Genomic DNA, 21,476 nt, shown 5'->3' with positions numbered 1-21,476 from the left:
TGGTTGTTGTTTATCTTAACCAGTTCCTGTGTTTGCAGCTCACCACAGTCCTGGAGCACCTCTGAGGTTTATTTAAAGATTTCCAGTATGAATTACCTGCATTGTAATTCAGCCTCTTTATCTCTCTTACCTACAGTGGTTTTAATTGTTTTAAATTAGTTGATCCCATGTGAAGTCTACCTAATTTGCTCAAAGAGAGAGGCCCTGAGTAACTTAAGAACAAATAGGATCAGAAACAACTTCGAGAGCTTCAAGAATTTCAGAGGAGACACCAGCCTTGGCCAACACCTAGACTGAAGCTGTGTGAAAGCCCTTTGGAATAATAAATATGTGTTGTTTGAAGCCATTCAGTTTGTGCTAATTTATTACACAGCAATAGATGACTAAAGCAAAGTCCAAAAAAAAAATTACAGACAAAATTTTGCTGCTATGACAGCAGCAGAAATTTACTTATTAGAAAAGAGGTTATGTAAAATAATAAAATAACTAATCAAAGGTGCAAATACATATAATTTTTTTTTCTTTGGTATCATTAATGTACAATTACATGAGCAGTATTATGGTTACTAGACTCCCCCCATTATCAAGGTCCCACCATATACCCCATTACAGTCACTGTCCATCAGTGTAGTAAAATGCTATAGAATTACTACTTGTCTTCTCTGTGTTGTACTACTTTCCCTGTGCCACACCCCTACATTATATCGTAATACCCCTTTTCCCCCCTTATTCCTCCCTTCCCACTTTTCCTTCCCAGTCCCTTTCCATTCTTGGGTTCTATGAGTATGCTGCTGTTTTGTTCCTTCAGTTTTTTCTTTTCTTTTATACTCCACACATGAGTGAAATCATTTGATACTTGTCTTTCTCTGCCTGGCTTATTTCACTGAACATAATATCCTCTAGGTCCATCCATGTTGTTGCAAATGATAGGATTTGTTTTCTTCTTATGGCTGAATAATATTCCATTGTGTATATGTACCACATCTTCTTTATTCATTCATCTACTGATGGACATTTAGGTTGCTTCCATTTCTTGGCTATTGCAAATAGTACTGCAATAAACATATGGGTATATATGTCTACTATACTTGCCCTCTATAGCCATTTTGCAGAGAGTTTTTATTATGAATGGATGTTGAATTTTGTCAAATGCTTTTTCAGCATCTGTGAAGATGATCATGTTGTTTTTGTCCTTCTTTTTGTTGATGTGGTGGATGATGTTGATGGATTTTCAAATGTTGTATCATCCTTGCATCCCTGGGATGAATCCCACTTGATCATGGTGTATGATCCTCTTAATGTATTTTTTTTATTTTTTATTTACTTTTTTTTATTTTGGTATCATTAATCTACAATTACATGAAGAACATTATGTTTACTAGGCTCCCCCCTTCACCAAGTCCCCCCCCCCACATACTGTATTTTTTAATTTGGTTTGCTAATATTTTGTTGAGTATTTTTGCATCTATGTTCATCAGGGATATTGGTCTGTAATTTTCTTTTTTTGTGGGCTCTTTGCCAGGTTTTGGTATTAGAGTGATGCTGGCTTCACAGAATCAATTTGGAAGTATTCCCTCCTCTTCTAGTTTTTTGAAAACTTTAAGGAGAATGGGTATTATGTCTTCTCTAAATGTCTAATAAAATCAGCAGTGAATCCATCTGGTCTGGAGATTTTGTTCTTGGGTAGTTTTTTGATTACCTATTCAATTTCATTGCTGGTAATTTGTCTATTAAGATTTTCTGTTTCTTCCTTGGTCAGTCTTGGAAGGTTGTAGTTTTCTAGAAAGTTGTCCATTTCTTCTAGGTAATCCAGTTAGCATATATATTTTCATAGTATTCTCTAATAATTCTTTGTATTTCTGTGGAGTCTGTCATGATTTTTCCATTCTCATTTCTGATTCTGTTGATGTGTGTTGATTCTCTTTTTCTCTTAATAAGTCTGGCTAAGGGTTTATCTATTTTGTTTATTTTCTCAAAGAACCAGCTCTTGGTTTCATTGACTTTTTCTATTGTTTTATTCTTCTCAATTTTACTTATTTCTTCTCTGGACTTTATTATGTCCCTCCATCTCCTTAATTTGGGCCTCATTTGTTGTTTTTTCTCTAGGTTCAATAATTGTGACTTTAGACTATTCATTTGGGATTGTTCTTCCTTCTTTAAATATGCCTGGATTGCTATATACTTTTCTCTTAGAACTGCCTTCACTGCATCCCACAGAAGTTGGGGTGTTGTGCTGTTGTTGTCATTTGTCTCCATATATTGCTTGATCTCTGTTTTAATTTGGTCATTGATCTATTGATTATTTAGGAGCATGTTGTTAAGCCTCCATGTGTTTGTGAGCCTTTTGGTTTTCTTTGTAAAATTTATTTCTAGTTTCTTACCTTTGTGGTCAGAGAAGTTGGTTGGTAGATTTCAGTCTTTTTGAATTTACTGAAGCTCTTTTTGTGGCCTAGTATGTGGTCTATTCTGGAAAATGTTCCATGTGCACTTGAGAAGAATGTGTATCCTGCTGCTTTTGGGTGTAGAGTTCTGCAGATGTCTGTTAGGTCCAACTGTTCCAGTGTGTTGTTCAGTGCTACTCTGTCCTTACTTATCTTCTGTTTTGTTGATCTGTCCTTTGGAGTGAGTGGTGTGTTGAAGTCTCCTACAATTAATGCATTGCATTCTATTTCCCCCTTTAATTCTGTTAGTATTTATTTCACATATGTTGGTGCTCCTGTGTTGCATGCATAGATATTTATAATAGCTGTATCCTCTTGTTGGACTGAGCCCTTTATCATTATGTAATATCCTTCTTTATCTCTTGCTACTTTCTTCGTTTTGAAGACTATTTTGTCTGATACAAGTACTGCAACACCTGCTTTTTTCTCCCCTACTGTCTCCCTCCATACTTCATCCCTTAGCTCTTGCATATTTCTCTGAAGGTCCATCAGCATGGTTATGACTTTTATTTTGAATTATTTTTCAGGAAGATAGGTTATTTCGATCTCACCCGGCCCTCTCTCTGGCGTTTGAGGGTTTTGGGACTGGACCAGGTTATTCTGCCTTCTCATGGTGATAGGAGTGATCACCAGCAAGAGACCTGTGTGTCAGTTGGGAGAACAAAGTCCCTTCCTGCTTGCTGGTCACCTTGCTCTTCTCCACTACCTGTGCTGGATAACTGTACACAGGGAGCAGTCTCTGAGTTAATCCCCTGAGCTGCCGTGGGTGTGGTGGCCCTCAGGATAGCCTAGGGCACTGGAAGGGCTCCAAATGAGCAGTGTGTTTTCTCCAGTGAGAATGGTGCCCCTTCGTGCCTTCTAGCCTTTGCACTGGCTTCCTCTGCATGGGCTGGGCCGCTGTGCGCAGTGGGAAGCCTCTGGGTCTGGCCTTGTTAGCTGCACACTGGGAGAAGATTCTGTGTGGTTGCTCTGGATGGGGCTGCTCCCCAGCTGGTCCGCAGCAATGGCGAGTCAGCCAGTTTGCTTGCAGTGCCAGTAGGGAGAATGAATGGCAGGCTGCTTATCACCAGGAGGGGCTTTGGAGCTGTGTTGCCACCCAGGGGTTACTGTACCTGAAATTCCTTAAAATTCCCAGCCTGCTGGGCTAAGTATGCCAGGACAATTTTTTCTACCTGTCAAAGCCTTGTCCCTTTAAGACTTTTAAACCATCCACTTTTCCTTTGTCCCAGGGAAGCTGGTTGTGTGGACTTGTTTGCAGTCTTAGTCTTGGATTTTACTTTTCTGTTTCTCTAATATCCAATACACCAGGCAATGTGTGTCTGTGATCCCAGTGCACATTTACTAGGGCTGGTTATTTAGCAGTCCTGTGCTTCCACTCCTCCCCACTCTGTTTTCCTCCTGCCAGTGAGCTTGGGTGGGGGGAGTGCTCGGGTTCTGCCAGGTCACTGCTTTGTATCTTACCCTTTTCATGAGATGCTGAGTTCTTACAGATGTAGATGTGGTCTGGCTGTTGTACTGCATTTTCTGGTCTCTCTTTTAGGAATAGTTGTATTTCCTGTATTTTCAAAATTTATATGGTTTTGAAGGAGATTTCCACTGCCCTACTTATGCTGCCATCTTGAGAAATCTCCTATACATACTTTTTTTAATGTCTTGGTATGTTAATCCAATTCTTTGTAATATCTAAATTTGGTCTGCTTTGATACCATCTTCCATAGGTATATCTTAAAGAACTTATCCAATTGGAATCAGGACCTGTGGGTAAAATTGTAATATTTCCAGAATATTTCACCTGGCTTTAGTACATCTGCATATCAACAAGCATTCAGAGGTGGAAGGAAGTATGGCTTTAGTGCATTTGCATCATTCCTCAGGTGTTGAGTGAAGTTCATCTCCATATCAACAGGTAATTGCCTGGGCAAAGGAGAGCTTATCTGTGCCTGAGAGGTGAGGGGGAGGGCCGGGTTTGCTTCTGCTGGAGCAGGAAAGAGAAAAGGGCCCGAACTGTAGTTGGTAAGCAATAAACATATTTTAAACTTTATTTCTCCCTTTGACTGATTTCAGTTTTAGAGGTATTTTGCCCTGGGATTTCCTCTCCCTAAGTTTACAGGCCCATATTTTAGAAATAAGTAATGTTTTAAAGCCAACAGATTCAAGATTTCACTATTAAAAGATTTTCACATTGAAAACAACTAACATTTTCTTTTTAATTACAGAAAGGATTGTCCATGACACATCTTTTGGCTCATTACTAAATTCATGTAACAAATGTAACTGTAAAAAGTGTGCAAGGAACAATATTAAGGGCAAGAGGCCAAGTAGATTATGAGGTGATTGTCCAAAAATAGACTTTAATTAAATACTTTGTTGAAAGTTAAAGCAGCAAGTTGGTTACTAGTACTCTTCCTTTGCTGAGAGAATCTAACCAATTTTAGCTGATGGTGTGCAATATGTTTCCTTTCAGTGTAAGTTGCAAGCCTTTCTTCTAGCTCTTTGATACATAGTAGATACTTGTAACCATATGTAATTAGTACGATAGTGTGAAATGGGGTGTCTAATAATTTCAAAGTAATATACTGTGTTATTTGCATAATCTCAAGCTATTTCTAGATTCAATCAAACATAAACTGTGCAAAATTTCATTTAAAACTGATCTCTCTCATTTATAGGACTGCGGTCTCTTCCCCAATGCTATTATATGTTTTCTTAGACTTTCATTTGTCATCTTGTTCATCTTGAAATTATCAAATGATATGTCATATGAAAAGCAAGCATTAGAGTGCATTCATAAAAGATACTCATTAAATTATAATCATTCATATATTTTTGTTACTATAGACAACATTAAACTCCTGTCTTAACAGATTCAACTCCTAGAAGCTTAGAATTTTGTGATGTAGCTTAGAAAGAAGATAATTATACCTTTCTGAACTCCAACAGCACTGAAATTGGGTAACTGTCTCTAATAAATTATACTGATGCCTGCTTTTGCCAAAGAATTTTTATCTTTATTTTTAAAGTAGGAAGATAGAGTACTCAAAGACTTTAACAAAGTGCTTAAAATAATTTAACCATCCTAGCTGTATTTGAAAAGTAATTAAGCTTTCAAATGACAAAAGGTGAATGTAAACCATAGGGAAAGTCTCCTAGGTAAAACTGGTATGTAGAATTTTTTTTAAATGTTAAAAATGAAGCTCTGCCTTAAAATAGGCAAATACTGCATTCATTTCTCACTTTATCTGCTTACAGGTGAGACATAGTATTGATTTAGCTCTTCTGTTAATGTCATAAATAAATAGAGCAAACAAATACACTACAAAAGAAAGACATGATTAAATTCACATTTTTCTGTTAGATGTAATCCCGTGCCTATGCTTGTGAGCAGGGCTGCCTTGGCCCTTGGGCAAAGTGTAATCAGAAAATAACAGTGGAACAGAGCTAACTTCCTTCTTTTATAGATGAAATGACAAAAGCTCAAAGAAAGCCAGTAAATTTCTCAGATTCATAAAACAGATGAACAGTTGAGAGATGCCAACATTCCAGTCCAGTAGAATCTCTTGGCACCAAACTGCTTCTCATTTTCTTTTAAAACAAACAAACAAATTAACAAACAAATAAACACCTTTCATTGGCCAATTTCCTGCTGTGCTCAGCATGAGTGTAGAGAGAAGTACTTTCACTCAGGCTCTCCAGTGTCAGCCTGGACTGGCTGGCTCCCCACAGATCAGGCCAAACTTAGCTGTCTCCATGGCCTCTCTGACTACATGTACTCTAGTAAATAATGAGTGGTAAAAAGATGTAGCAAAATTTGGAAATCTTGTCTTTCATTGTTCTGTTATAATACCACTATATTGACAGGACAGACACTTAATAGGAATTGCTATCACTGGTCATACTTCTGTATTAAACCTGTGAGTTTTTCAATATAATGTGCAGCTATTAAGACAGCAAAAAGTGATTGGCCAAGCTATGCCAAATTGTGCTGTTGTGAATAAACTGAATAATACTGATTCACCTGGCATATCAGAAACCTTGCCAAGAACACAATATCTCAAACTCAACACAGATTTGCTGAGCATCATTCTCCCTGCTCTACATGCTGATTTTGAGGAACCAAAATGAGAATGAAAATAATTTTTTACAGTAAAATCTTGGTCTTTCTACTGTCACCAAATGGCTACATACAGTACAGGTAGTTTGACATCAGAGAGACTTTTGCTCCCTGGAAATCTCATCCTGATATATAATATAAAATAACCCAGCCTAATGCATTTGACCAAAAACTCCCACAATCCTATAAGCTTTAAAAAGCATGAGTATTTATGATGGGTAAGACAGATGAAAATGGAGAAAAACTGAAATGGTAAAATCTGGAAAGAAAAGCAGCAAAATAAAAAATAAACTGCTTATCTAGAAGATACTCTACACAGCATGGCTTACTGGTAATGAAAGGAAAGCTGTTTGTAGTGTAATTGCACCATTTTATCTAAGCCTAATTTACTCTTATTATTTTGGCATTTCACCTTTTCCTGCAGATACTTAGCTGCATGGATTTATCTACTGAAAGAGTGAACAGGTGGCTGCTTTGCTACTAGCTCTTGCCTCAAACGACCAGCCAGATCACTTCTGGGATGTGTGCAGGGTTGTGCTGTGTTTGTCCACAGGAAGGGTTCCAATGGTTCACAAATCTTCTTACAGGAGTGTGCAAGAAACTTTATGGAAACATTATACTTTTAAAAGGCACCGAGCAATAACAAATGAATAAAACAGAAAGAAAAATGTACTACCAGTTATTAGACCTTTCTCAGGTTTTCAAATGGACAAGAATATCCATTTGATTATGACATGATAGCTAGTTACCACCAACTCTTTATTTCTTTTCTCGAAGAGAAACCATTGTAATCACCTGGAACTATGCATTTTAAATAGATTGGGAATAGGCATACCCTCACTGATTTATTGATGTTACCAACAGCAGACTTAACAAAGCATTTCTTTTAATCTTAATCATACAAAACTATTGCTTCTTAATTTAGTAAAGCAGGTAGGATATTTTAGCAGCTATTTGAGTTTGTGACATAAAAATATGTTTTTTGGACATAATCCAAAATGTTCCTTCATTCCTTTTTTAAAATTTGTTATTAAATAAATTAAATATTAATATGATAAAAATTAAAATTAATTTTAAAAAATTAATCTGAATTGTAATCCTAAGAGCAGAACACATGGTGCATAAATCTTACTACCTTGTGTTCTGAGTAACCTCAGCTGAGGAAGATGATGAGAATAGAGCACAGCTGACAGCTGAATTTTGCTCTGGCCATGTTATCTTGTACAGGAAACATGAGCCTGTTCTGGGAAGAATGAGAAGCAGAATCAGGAGCTGGCCTTCCTCTGCAACGACTTGGTTACAGACCTCTAGGCTACGAGCTCCATGAAGGCAGTAACATCTTCTTCATCTCTGAATCCCTGTGATTAAACAAGGAACCTCATCTAGAGTGGGTATTCAACCCATGCCTGTAGACCCATGAACAAATGAATGAAAGCTACTAAATAACTGTCTTGATAATTTCATTTTCAAATAGAAAATAGGGAATACTCTAACACTGAATGATTTCCCATTGTTCACAAATGACCTTCCCTCAATACTCTGAAGGCAAATTAAATTAAAATTTAACTTGGTTCCATTTAGAACAAGAATTCAAAGAATCTCAGTTATTACATCTTTACCTGATATTGATTTTGGATCCTTTATCTTTTTAATTTGTACTTTTTTTGGTAAGGATACTATAGTTTATGCCTCAATTATTCAATATACATACTTACTAAAAACTGTACCTCTTCTAAAATACATTAAATGTTCAGTTCTGCTGAGTAAATGTCACAAAGAACCCATATGCAGGCAGAATTAACCCAAGAATTCTGGCATGGTCTTATGGTATTCCTGTTTGTTGAGGCAGATCTTCAAGAGGATGTGACTCACGAGCTGGCCCTGGGCAATCAGAGGCTCCTTAGCCCTTCCCTTGTCCTTGGAATACATGTTCTGCCCACCATTCCCACATGGGTGCTGTTCCTTCCAAGGATACAGCCTGAGAGTAAGGTACTGTTGAAAACCTCTTGACTGAATATAAATCTGAACACCATTAAGGCTTCTATATAAACTTTAGGATTTTGGCAGGTGGATGTGAAGATCTACTTGTCTTTGACCACCTAAGGCAAACCTCACATATAAGTTCCCTTGCTTATTATACCTGCCACCTACCAATTTGGAATGGTCTGCCACTTTTTTCAGTGACTCTTTGTTTTCCATGTACAGGGACTAGTTTGCAAGATAACACTGGTATCATGGAGTTAAAATGTTGTCAACTTCTCTCCTATGCAGGCTGTAACCACATAGCCACAGAAATAAAACAGGCAGTTATCAATAGCAGATGATAGTAGAGTCCATTTATAACTAGATTTCTGAACTAAATTACCGATTTCAGTCTCCAATGGTTCCCAGTGTGTGGTCCCTGGATCAGCAGCTTCTGGGAACTTGTTAGAAATGAAAATTCAGTCTCCAGGAGCGGGAAAATAGATGGTGGCAGGAGAAGTGAGGCAGAAACCTCATTTCTCATATAAAACAAAAAAATACAGAAAATGCCACTAATCCTGAAAAAGTGACCCAAAGGCTGTAGAACAGACTGCCTGCATTTGGAGAAAAAGAGAAGACTTCACAGAAAAGGGTAAAGTAGCAAAGCCATGGTCTGGTGGGACCCAAGCCCTTCCTAGTCCCCATCCCACAGGTGGGAGGAAGAGAAACAGAGTGGGGAGGGAGTGGAGGCCTGGGATTGCTGAACACCCAGCCCTGGAGATCTGCTCCAGGAGCACAAACCCACATTACATGGTGCTCTGGAGATTAGTGGGACTGGAAAGCAAGGAGAGAATATTCAGAGATACTGAGATTCTGGCCATTTGTAGAGAAGAGGTATGCACAACCAGGCCCCTGGGACAAGGCAAACAAAATTAAAAAATGAACAAATAGAACTACATCAAACTAAAAAGCTTCTGTTGAGCAAAGAACACCATCAGCAGAAAAAGCATATCTTACAACTATGGGAGAATATGTTCATAAATGACTTCCCCCACAATAAGGGGTTAACATCCAAGATACATAAAGAAATCACATGCCTCAACACCCCACTACAAAAATATAACCCTACTAAAAAAATGGGTGGAGGATCTGAACACTTTTCCAAAGAAGAACTTTGAATGGCCAACAGGCACATGTAAAGATGCTCCACATCGCTAATCATCAGGGAAATGCATATCAAAACCACAATGAGATATCACCTCACACCAGTAAGAATGGCCAGCATCAACAGACAGAAACAACAAATGCTGAAAAGGAAGCAGAGAAAGGGGAACCCTCCTATGCTGTTGGTGGGAATGTAAATTAGTTCAACCATCGTGGAAAGCAGTATGGAGGTTCCTCAAAAAAACTAAAAGTAGAAATAAAATTTGACCCAGTAATTCCAGTCCTAGCAATTTACCAGAAGAAAGCAAGACCCCAGATTCAAAAAGACATATGCACCCCTATGTTTATTGCAGCACTATTTACAATAGCCAAGAAATGGAAGCAACCTAAGTGTCCATCAGTAGATGAATGGATAAAGAAGATGTGGTACATATACACAATGGAATATTACTCAACCATAAGAAGAAAACAAATCCTACCATTTTCAACAACATGGATGGAGCTAGAGGGTATTATGCTCAGTGAAATAAGCCAAGTGGAGAAAGACAAGTATCAAATGATTTCACACATTTGTGGAGTATAAGAACAAAGCAAAATTGAAGGAACAAGATAGCAGCAGACTCACAGACTCCAAGAAGGGACTGGCAGTTACCAAAGGGAAGGGGTTGGAAAGTGTGAGTGGGGAGGGAGGGAGGGAGAAGGGGATAAAGGGGCACTATAATTAGCACACACAGTATAGCTAGGTCATGGGGAAGGCAGTATAGCACAGAGAAGACAAGTAATGACTCTATAGCATCTGACTACCCTGATGGACAGTGATTGCAATGGGGTGGGAGGGAGGGACTTGATGATATGGGTGAATGTTGAAAGCACAAGTGTTGTTCATGTGAAATCTTCATAAGATCATATACCAATGATACTTTAATTTAAAAAAGAAAAAGAAAATTCAGGCTACATCCTAGACTTCTTATATCAGAAACCTGAGTTTTAACAAGTCCTCCATGTGTGTTTTGTTTTAACAACTGCTCTTTGATATTTATGAGTATCCAAAAACATAATAAAGCCATTGGGTAAAATTATTCAAGTACTCTTGTTTTACGAATTTCATTCTTAAATTCATAGCACCTATGTTGATTTAACTGTGTTCCTCCCAAGGTTCTAGGGCCTGGAGATTGTCAAAATAACATGTAAAAGGAAAGGGCTAGTTGTTGTTTTGGGCCCCTGGTACCAATTCTATGGGCCATCTTTGGATTTTGGAGGGCACATGTATGTCAGTTGGGTAACCTACTAATCTGGAGTGGAACTCAGAACAACAGCAGGATCACCAGCAAATCCAGGCTGCCAAGCAAACTGCTCTCTGCTGCTTGCGTCCAGTGGTGGTGGAGCTCAGAGTTTCAGTGGCAAATGGATATGCTGTTCAGAGGCTCTGGCAGGCCCTTTGGTGAATCACAGCACAGGCTCTCAGGATTCAGGAACAAACTCTGCCTTACACAGTGAATACCTACTCTTCTTTTGAGAAATGGCCTTTGGCCTATTACAGGGATTTAGATCAGAATAAAGACTTAACCACAGGCTACCAAATTATTCTGTGCCCTGAGTGTCCATTATGAATCCTGTATTGTTTGGGTGTGCACAGCCGCACCCCACTATCCCATGGAAGCAATGTATGTGTGATCGGACCAGGAAGGCTCTGAAAGCTCAGCTGCATTAGAAGTGGCCCAAATACCCAAGGTCCCCGTGCTCACCACCCTCTCACCCAGCCTGCACCTGTGGCCTCATGTGGAGTTCCCTATGACTGGTTGACTGATAATGAAAAACCAAGGCTCTGTTTGCAGAGGGTAGCTGCCCAGTGCACAGGCACCAGACCCCTGTGGACAGACACAGCTCTGCAGCCTTCCTCCAGGACAGTCTTGGAAACCCTTGTGGAGATCCTCCCAGCGGGTAGAACTTGGACCCATATACCTGGTTGTTCATTCTGCTTGGAAGGAGAGGTGATTCACCATCTGATTTGTGAACTAAAGTGAATGGTTAGGCTGAATTGTTAAGAATTTGAAGAAATACGACAGGAAAATTGGTGACAAGTAGGTTTGGGAGAAGAATGTGGGTAGTCGGCTCCAAACTGGCATGGAACATAAAGATATTTGTTTCCTAGGTGAATGACTGCCAGCAGGTGACTCAGCAGGGAATATTTTACTGATGAGGATAGCTGACACACTCTGGTGGTGCCAGTCTCTTTCTCAGCCGTAGCTGTTACACTCCGAGGGCTGGCAGGCAAAGTGGCTGCAGTGGCTGTGGAGGAGGGCAGGCATGACTTGGGCAGCATGGGCCCCACTCACCCAGGCTGCACTGGATACAGATGAGCTAACATGGTACCATTCCCTGGGGTGTCAGCCAGTGGCTTAGTGGCAGGTTGATTGCACTGGACCACTTCTTTTATGGAAGGGGCAGCATTTTGTTCTTCATGGAATAGCCACTTACTATAGATACCAATTTACCTTCCCTGACTATAGTGCTGTTGTCAAAATTATCATCCATGAACATACAAAATCCCTTAAAATGCCTTTCAAACACTACAGTATTATATAGCATTGCTTCTGACCACAGAGCTCATTTTATAACAAAAGAAATGTGGTAATTACTCCATGCTTATGAATTTCTGAAACAATTGCATCCTGAGTTTATACCTAAATGGATTTGTACAATTTGAATATTTTTCATTTTTTATTTAATCAACTATAAAATGAGCCCAATAATAGCATCTCCTAATAAGGCCAGTATGAATATTAAATAAAATTTTAAGTATAAGATTTTCCAAAACTATTTGTGAACTTTAAAGTAAAATTCTAATATTAGTTGCTTATTATCTGATATATATATAACATTAAACACTTTGCATGTATTATCCATTTATTCTCTCCATAACACTATTATGCATGTGGAACTAAGAATAAAAATTTTAAAAACTGTCAAAGGTCTCACAGATATTGAATGATAGCATCAACTTTTGACCCCAGCAGTCTAATTTTAGAATATGACTTTTAACACAAATTCCATGTATTTTCTAAGCATACCGTAAAGTGTCAATACTTTATGAAAGACCATTTGTCATTCTGATGGATATCAATGGCACAAGCATCTATTTGAATAAGCAGAATCTCAAGTTGTTCTTTGTTTTGATAAAAGTGAACAATCATAATAATTTTTTAAATATTGGGGGAAAAATGAGAAGTTTCATGGAAATAATTGCCATGAAAAGAAAATTCCTAAATTCCACAAAAGGGATATTTAAATATGAACTGGGAATAATTTGACATTTCTTCTAAAAAAAGTACAGCCACCATAACATTTTCACATTTGGTACTCCAATGTATATTATTTAAACAACTTTTTAAAGCAATATGAATGATACTGGATGAGTGGGCATGCAGGAGGAAATATTGTAAATTGGGGGAAAAAGGAATGCACTAGCCTCTGGTTACCTGGATAAGAATGTCATCAGTGGAATGGTGGGTGAAAACCTGTTTGTAACAGTTCCAGTAGTGAATACAAGGTGACAGTCTGGAGAGATGGGATATTTACAACTACTGTGAGGAGGTTCGCTTCAAGGTAAACAGAGATTTCAAGTGATATTAGAGGTACACCTGGAGTTAAAGAATGGATTTTATTTTCAATTTTAAAATATAACCATACTTGTGTTCTGATGGAAGTAAAGAAATAAAATAGAGTGGACAAATTCATGATACTTGAATAAATAAGACACACTGTCAGGAGAAGATTCCTTAAGCAGGTAGAAAAGGATTAGCATATACATTCCATTCATAGTGATAGGCAGGCTACAGTTAGACATTCAGTAGTTTGGTAGATTCCCTGATGGATACATCGGGTAACTTACATCTTATGGCTTCTGTGGTAGTAACATCAATGCAAAATTATTAGATATAATGAGAAGCAGGGAGGTTTGCTGACAGATTTGGGGAGAATGAAGATATAAATAGCCATCTCAGATGAATGATTATTGACAAGTAATACTTATAACTGATTGAGGTTTGGGATCAAAAATTAGAAGTGGACTCATCAGCATAATTGCATGTTTTCCTTTAATCATATTCTGCTATTTGGGTAAGGAAATAGAAATATGGTTTAACCCTGGTTAAGGTTTGTCCAGGTGAATATAGAAAAGGAGAGAAAGGTAAAAAATGAAAACAAAACTGGAGGATATATGCATGATGATAATTTTATCATGGAATCTAAGTTAAATATGGGGGAATGAAGGCACAAAGGATTGCAAATACTGACAAGTATGAAGTGTTGATAGATTAGAAGTCCTCAGCAAATGGGTATAGGATAAGTAAAGAATGTGAATTGTAAAGATGTCATATACAGTCAAAATACTGAGATTTTAGAGAAAGTACAGTATAAAGCAATAATATAATTTAGAGAACTAACAGGAATGGATAGTTCTGGAAGAATAGGCACAGAGCTAAAAGCCAAGAAGTTGAGAACTGAAAGCCCAGAGGCTTGACTCTTCTGCATGAATACTGACACATAATAAATGCATACATGGTCCAGAGAAACTGATGATTCAGATACTAAAATATCTAGTAAATGAGCAAGAGTGTCCAAATTTCAGTAAATGATGTCATCATGTGTAAAAGCAACAGAAACCAGTGGAACATATTGAAAAGGAGCAGCATTTCATGAGGAAAGAAAGAGAAGAACTGGACAAACAATAAGTGAAGAGGAGCAAGGTGGACGCATGCCTACCTCCCGGTCTAGTGGTTCCTCATTTAAAGAAGAAGAAACCACATTTAAGAAGGCTGGAGAGAAAGAATTGTCCCCAAGAGATCTGAATAAGGGCAAGAAGGTGAAGGGAATGTTCATGGTACTTAAGAGGATAGAGTAGATTTTGCTGGTGGCCCAGGTAAGTAGAAAAGAGAACATTTGGAAGACTCAGGAAATCAGGGAAAGGTTAGATCCGGAGTTGCACCTGTTAAGAGTTGTTAAGAGTGGCACCATCTGGTATAAAACACCCACGGATATTCAGCTTCTCAGTACAGTTTAGCTTCAGGACAATATTCAATTTCTGAAGACAGAGGGGAGGAGAATTCATCCACTCACTTTTGTCTCCCAGAGGATAAAGACTTGCCTTACAGATGATTCCACAGCACTTCTGGGTTCCTTGATATCTCACCTTAATGGGAAATTTCCAGAAAGGAGAAAATAGATGAACAGTATGAGATGCAGAAATAAGATTAGGAGCTGGTAACTTGTGGCTGCTGCACGAATTAATTCAAAGGTCCAGGTAGTGGCTGAAGCTAGAATAAGTGACCAAAAGAGACAGGTGAAATCAAGAGAATTCTGAATAAATTTATAAGAGGCATCTGGTACACACACACAGACACCACAATATAGTTTTTCTTGAAAAATGCTTCCTGGTTTGGTTGGGGCTACTTTTATCCCCAACCAATGTTTTATCCCCAACATTGTATCATCAAATAATTTTGATTTAGTAATATCTACCCATATTTTATATATTTCTCTCTTCTATTTCATCTTCAAATTCATTATATGTTACTTAACTGAGAACTCATTCTTTAGGTTCTTCAAACCCTGAACTTTTAAAATGAGTTGTATCATTCGGTAGAAAGAATATTGGATTAGTTGACCAAAGAATGAAAAGGCAGTCCTTGATTTGCCATTTTCTCAACATAAAACTTAGCAGAAATGCAATTGGCAATAATAGAACCAGCATCCATATGTCAAAAGCTGGATTTTGCACTGAAATAAAAAAGAGATATGAAATACTGTGCAAATGGCAAGTGTCATTGTTATATATTCATTTCTCTTGGTTTCTCTAACACATAAGCATTTAGACTAAGATTCTCATTTTGTAAATGGCATTCTTTTCTAAAATAGTTTGTTAATTCTGACCTATCTTTAGAAAATAATTTTATGTTCTCATTCAGATTTTACCACATGCTCCAATGAATTTAGACATTATACACTGTGTCACACAGATGTAGAACACTTTTGAACATCTATCTCCATTTTTAAATAGCATAATTATTGTATTGTGTAATGACATTCATTTCAGTAGAACTATGCTTCTTCGTTTGTCCAATTGGCCTCTTCTCAAACCATTGACTTTCCTCCAGTGTTATTTTAAAAATATGTAGAAACATCGAATTTGGACTTAAAACTACAAGTAATATGTTTCAAAAGCACTCCACTTTTTATACAGTATCATCCATTACTAGGAGATCTTAGAGATGAAATTTTGCATCATTCCTTTACCTTTAATCATTTTTTATACACATATTGGCAAGCAAATTAATTTAAAAAGAAAATAAAAAACCTGTTAACTGTTAATACATTGTACTAATGTTATTTTCTTAAATATTCAAAAAAATGTTAACTTGCTGAAGCAATGAATGTTCTAAATATCAGTTGAACTCAATTCAAATTAAAAAGTAAAAATATACTGTGTGTGTACAGCATCTTATAAACTCTACTGAGTCCCCCCCAACAGACACATTTATGGAAGTGGAAAAATGAAAACGGTAGCTAGCCAAATGATTGTTCTTGGAACTTTAGTTTGTAGAAAGGCAAGGATGCTGGAATTATACCAAGATAATTGAATAAATAAGAATCACATTTGTGTCAAAATCCACGAGGAAAATCAAACAGAAAGATGAAGTCCAAAGAGCCAGAAACAGTATCTGAGAGGGTACAAGGTACAGAAAAATGAGGGTGGAGATGGCAGAGTGTGAAGAGCCATAGGATCTGAGCCAGTTAACTGGGAATCAGGCGCAGGGCCGTCGCCACCAACAGTGTTACACTGGAGACTCATGGTTCAGACAGGCTACATGAACAGAGCAGGTCAACATGCACTATTAGTGACAGAATATACTCAAGCCTTCCTGTTGAAGAGCTCATGAACTGGTAGGGAAAACAGGCAAAAATAACCTAAAATGTGATCATTTAAGTGTATAGAAAAGGAATAATTAATTAGGATTAGGGCACTTAAAAAATTTGTGGAAGGTAATGGAATTTGTGTTTGGCTCTTATGTGATAAGAAGTCTTTGAATAAAGTAAAAGACATTCCTATGAAAAATTAGTACCATAGAGAGTTAGCAGCATTGAGGAAAGATGAGATTTACAGGATGAAGCAAAACTAGATATAGATAGGAAAAACAAAAGCAATCATCAGACAGTGGGTGAAAAGTAAGAGTGGATGGTTGGAAACTGTATGATTGAATTTTTCAGAGAAGTGCAGGAAGGCATTGGCTGAGTACTGTCCAGGATATACTCTGATTAGATGAAGAGGCTTTATATTGTATCTGCTCATTTATGTCCTCATAAGTGTTGTTTGTAATGGCATTTTCCAACTTGTTAATTCCACAATTTATGGGTTAGGCACCCACTAAAATTTCTTTTCAGCATGTGAGTGTGAGTGTGTGAGCACATATGCATGCTTGCAGAGAGTAAGATGTGAGTGAGGAGGAGGGGGAAGAAGGAGAGGAAGATGAGAAAAAAGAAAAGGGGGAGGGGCAAAAATAAGAAATCTCATTTGGTGTCTCCCTCATACAACTTGAAACTGATTATAACTGCTTTAATTTTCAGTTTTAACTCTCTAATATCCATGCCCCCCACTAAATATCACTCATGACATGTATTTGCCTGGTTAGTGTTAGTTAACTTTGTTATTTTGGAACATATGTTTAAAATGCCCTTTAAATGAATTGATTCCTTATTCTAAAAGGATACTATGAAAGTTAAATGTCTTTTAAAAACTATGAAACTTAAAAGCTGGCAATATAATTTGCTGGCAAGGATATGGAGTACTAGGAACTCTCCTTCATTGCTGGTAGGATTGCAAAATAGTACATACACTCTGGAAGACAGTTTTACAGTTTCTTATAAAACTATACATATTCTTACCATATGCTGCCACAGTTATACCACTAGGTATTTAAAAAACTGATTTGAAAACTTACTAAAGCATGCACATGAATGTTTATAGCAGCTTTCTTCATAATCCCCTTCAGTAGATGAATGGAGTAAATGAATAAAGTGTGGTCCATCTAGAGTGACATATTATTCAGATAAAAAGATATTACCTAGCAAGCCACAAAATGGCATTGTGAATCTTAAGAGTGCGTTGTTAAATGAAAGAAATCATGCTGAAAAGGTGAATCACTATTGACAATTTTGGAAAAGGGACACTGTAGAGATGATTTTTAAAAAATTAGAGCTGTCCAGGGGTTTAGAAGTAGGGAAGGATAAACAGATGCAAGGTGTAACATGAACAGACAGACAGACCATGGAAACACCAAAGTACAAGGTCAGCTGCCTCCGACATCATCAATGCACAAAAAATCAGTAATAAAATAAAATGCATGCATTCAAATATGTAGTATTTGAATATCTGAAATCTTTATAGTATAGGAATCTTGTTCTGGAATATGGAAATTTCCAGGAAGGCTTCTCTACCCAAGTAGAGAACACAGCAAGCACAAATCAAGAGGCAGGTGCTCCAGTGGGACAGCTGCTCACACAACAGACATCCAGTTTGCTTTTGCTCATGGGCTATTTTCCATTCACATTTGAAGCAGTCTAGCTTTAAATATACACAAATATGAGCATGATTAAAACACAGGAAGCACAAGTAAAATCCTACAGGTAAGGTCAGAGACTATGAGAAATCCAGTAACAGGGCATGCTGAGACATGCAGTGCTTATTCCTTATGTGCAAAGTATCAGAGAATAGGCCATGTGGGTAGGCTATGTGCTATAAGACTACATTTAGTATTTCTCCTTTTCATCCATCTTCTCTCAAAACAACTATCCACTCAGACATGTTACTTGTCAATAGAGCATGTTGAACTCCAAAATAACAAGCAAACACAGAAGGCAGAGATACATACCCCAGAACAGAAATGTTAGAAATGTATCCAAAGGTAGCTTTTAAAATAAAATATGAACTACCCTTTATGAGGTGCTTTGAGGATGGCAATAGGGACTGTCAAATGAATTTCCATAAGCCTCTTCACAACTTCTCTTCTTCACTGGTGAGATGCAACACTTCCTAGGCTTCAGGCAGATTTACAGCATTTGGTCCTTTGGATTCTTGCAGGGTGGGTTTTGCGCAACAGTGAAGTGAAAGTTCACTGGGAGACACCCACATTGGGACTCTCCATAGGTAATAAGTGATCTCTGTTGCAAAGATATGACTTGGCCATTTGTGGCCAGTACCGCATAATTTTGGCACTTCCACCTCTGTGGTCTGCTCTGTGCCTCTGCTCAGTTCATTCTTCCACACGGGTTTCAAAATGAAGGACCAAGAGCTAGAGAATCACAGGGTTCCAGGAAATAGTGGCGTCTGTCAGGTATGTAGGGTTTGCGGGTATTAGGACGCCTTTGGAGGAAGGAAGGGCAGTGCACAGCTGCCACGTAGATCTGCGGAACTGACCCATTTCAGTGAAAATGTTCCCCCCCCAACACCTTCATCTTTTGGACTTCTCTGATACTTTTATTTAAGAGAAGGTGTAACTATGAAAACAGGTTTAGCTATGAAAAATCATTTGAAAACCGTGGATATAACCCAGCATTACTGGTGCACTAAAATGGGTTCTTTTTGCTTCCTAGGAATATATGCATTAGAATTTTCTGAGTTTATTCAAATGATGAGAAATACAGGGTTTAAGGATGAGGAAAAATCTACCTGAATTCGGGTGGTTAGGGGTCAGGTGTAGGTGAGGAAAACAGAGTCAACCTATTAGCAAACCATCCCCATATAGGTTCTGCTATGAAAAATATATCACTATATGGCTTCTGTGTCTAACAGAAGTAATTAGAACAGCCTACTTCTGTTAATAACAGCTGATTAATAAACATATGATTTAGTAATTAATTGCTCATAATCCTAAATAGCTTTGAATTTTACCATAATCCTCAAGAACAAAGTCTGGGAAATCCATTAAAAAGCCATCTGCATAGATGCATACAAACCTAGAACTCTGATTTTTATAACATACAAATATATACTCAAGAATGTGTCCCAGTTTATATTGTATTTAAAAATCATTTAATGCAATAATATACACAGAATATACTTTTAAGTGTTGGTGTTTCTTTAAACATAGATGACAATAAGTATTGTGATTCTCACTAAAGTTATACTGAAAGTTCTTGCACTGCCAAGAGATAAGGACTCAAAAACACTGTGAAAATATGTTTTTAAAAAAACAGAATTAGTGATTTCAATGTGAAACTTTGGCAGCCAGATTTTGTTCTTTCTAGCAAATAGAGTCCTTCCAAAAGTAACCTTCCTAGCACCAATGTCAAAGACTATATTCATCTTTCTTCTGTTTTTCCTTGCTGATTCAGGCTCTCTGAAGGTATATTTATTTCACTGATCTCACACTTTTTTATCCTTTGTGTTGAATAAACAAAAGAGAATGTGAAAGCCCCCAAGCTCTAATATTGTGAAGCCTTTTAGGACCACTTTGCCACAGCCCCTTGGACTGTCACAGATTTACCCTTTCTCCAGGTCTCTATAGATCATGGAGGTGGTGACAACCGTTCTAAACCTGCTGAGAAGTCATGGACCCCTCCCTAATAAAGGAAGCTTTTGAAAAACTAATGTGTATCACTCATTCCTCTGAACAATTCTCATTAAAGGAGCAACAAAAATTCACTATAGTTGTTTAAATGAATATGAGGGAAAGATATGCTCAAATCCAGTCTAACGACTAAACATTGACAAGCATACAGAGTTGCTGCCTTTCCTACGCCAGATATTTTTTTAAAGTTTGATACTGTGCTAGAGTAGATAGAGAGGCTTCATAAATCTTAATATGGAAAAAAACAACTCTCTTATAGAGATGTAGAGAAATGATTATTTTTTACAGTGATTTACAGTGTTCATTCATAGACTTACTGCAAAGTAATGGTCTTACCTGAATTTAGGTACAGCAATGGTTTCCTTTCTCAGAGGTCACTTCTCTGGCAATCTCAACATTCTGGAGAAGGGTCTAGAATCAGGAAGCAAAAATAAAGGCCCTGTGAGCACTCAAAACAGAAGCAGTGCAAACTATATACTGAAATTTTATTACTTCATCTATAAGGAAGATATGCATCCTATTTACATTTATATACGATTTTACCACATCTGCTTGTCAGTTTCTAGGAGGGATTCAAAGCCTTGGGAATCAAAAGGGGAAATAAAATCATGACTATTTCCCAAATGGTTTATGTTGTAAGACACAGAACACATTTTAGGGAAATTAGCTTTAAAAGAAATAAAAAAGAATATTTGGTAATCTGTCAAAAACTGTATCCTCTGTAGTTAGTATTTAGACCTAAACTGCCAATACTGCAGGCTTTAGAATTAGACTCCATGTTTAAATAATTGATAATATTTTAAAAGCATTCTGTGTGAGGAATAGCCTATTGATTTGATGCCAAGGAGTAATCACTATTTTTAACAAGGCATAGCTATTAACTCAGTTTTATATGGGGTGAGAGAGAGTTGTAAATCAAGGCCTGAGAAACAGATTGCTAATTCTAAAGGCTAGAATAATGTTTCTGCCTTAGCCACTTAATTTTTAATGATCTCATATGTGTTATTTGTCCTCTTGTGAACTCAACTGTAGCTTTGAAAATGCTCTAATAATTTAATAAAATGATAGCTAGGTGAGACCTCCTATTTAATAGAGCAGTGGTTATCAACAGAAGCTACAGGGGCATGCAGCTGGCTCCACAGGAGTTGCCTGTATAGCTCATCAAAAATATGT

General features: G+C 37.5%; 1 protein-coding gene across 1 annotated transcript in view; it reads right to left on the bottom strand.

Moving 5' to 3' along the window:
* SNTG1 (syntrophin gamma 1) overlaps nucleotides 1-21,476 on the bottom strand; it is an 832,887-nt gene that overhangs the window by 558,032 nt on the left and 253,379 nt on the right. The window contains exon 2 of the mRNA XM_073229494.1: nucleotides 20,640-20,714. The gene's annotated coding sequence lies outside the window, so the exon portion shown is untranslated. The remainder of the gene's footprint in view (nucleotides 1-20,639; nucleotides 20,715-21,476) is intronic.

The sequence above is a fragment of the Manis javanica genome, chromosome 2 (genome assembly GCF_040802235.1).
Source record: "Manis javanica isolate MJ-LG chromosome 2, MJ_LKY, whole genome shotgun sequence".
Classification (NCBI taxonomy): Eukaryota; Metazoa; Chordata; class Mammalia; order Pholidota; family Manidae; genus Manis; species Manis javanica.
The sequence above is the reverse complement of the archived record's forward strand: the minus strand, read 5'-3'. Positions and strand labels throughout refer to the sequence as shown.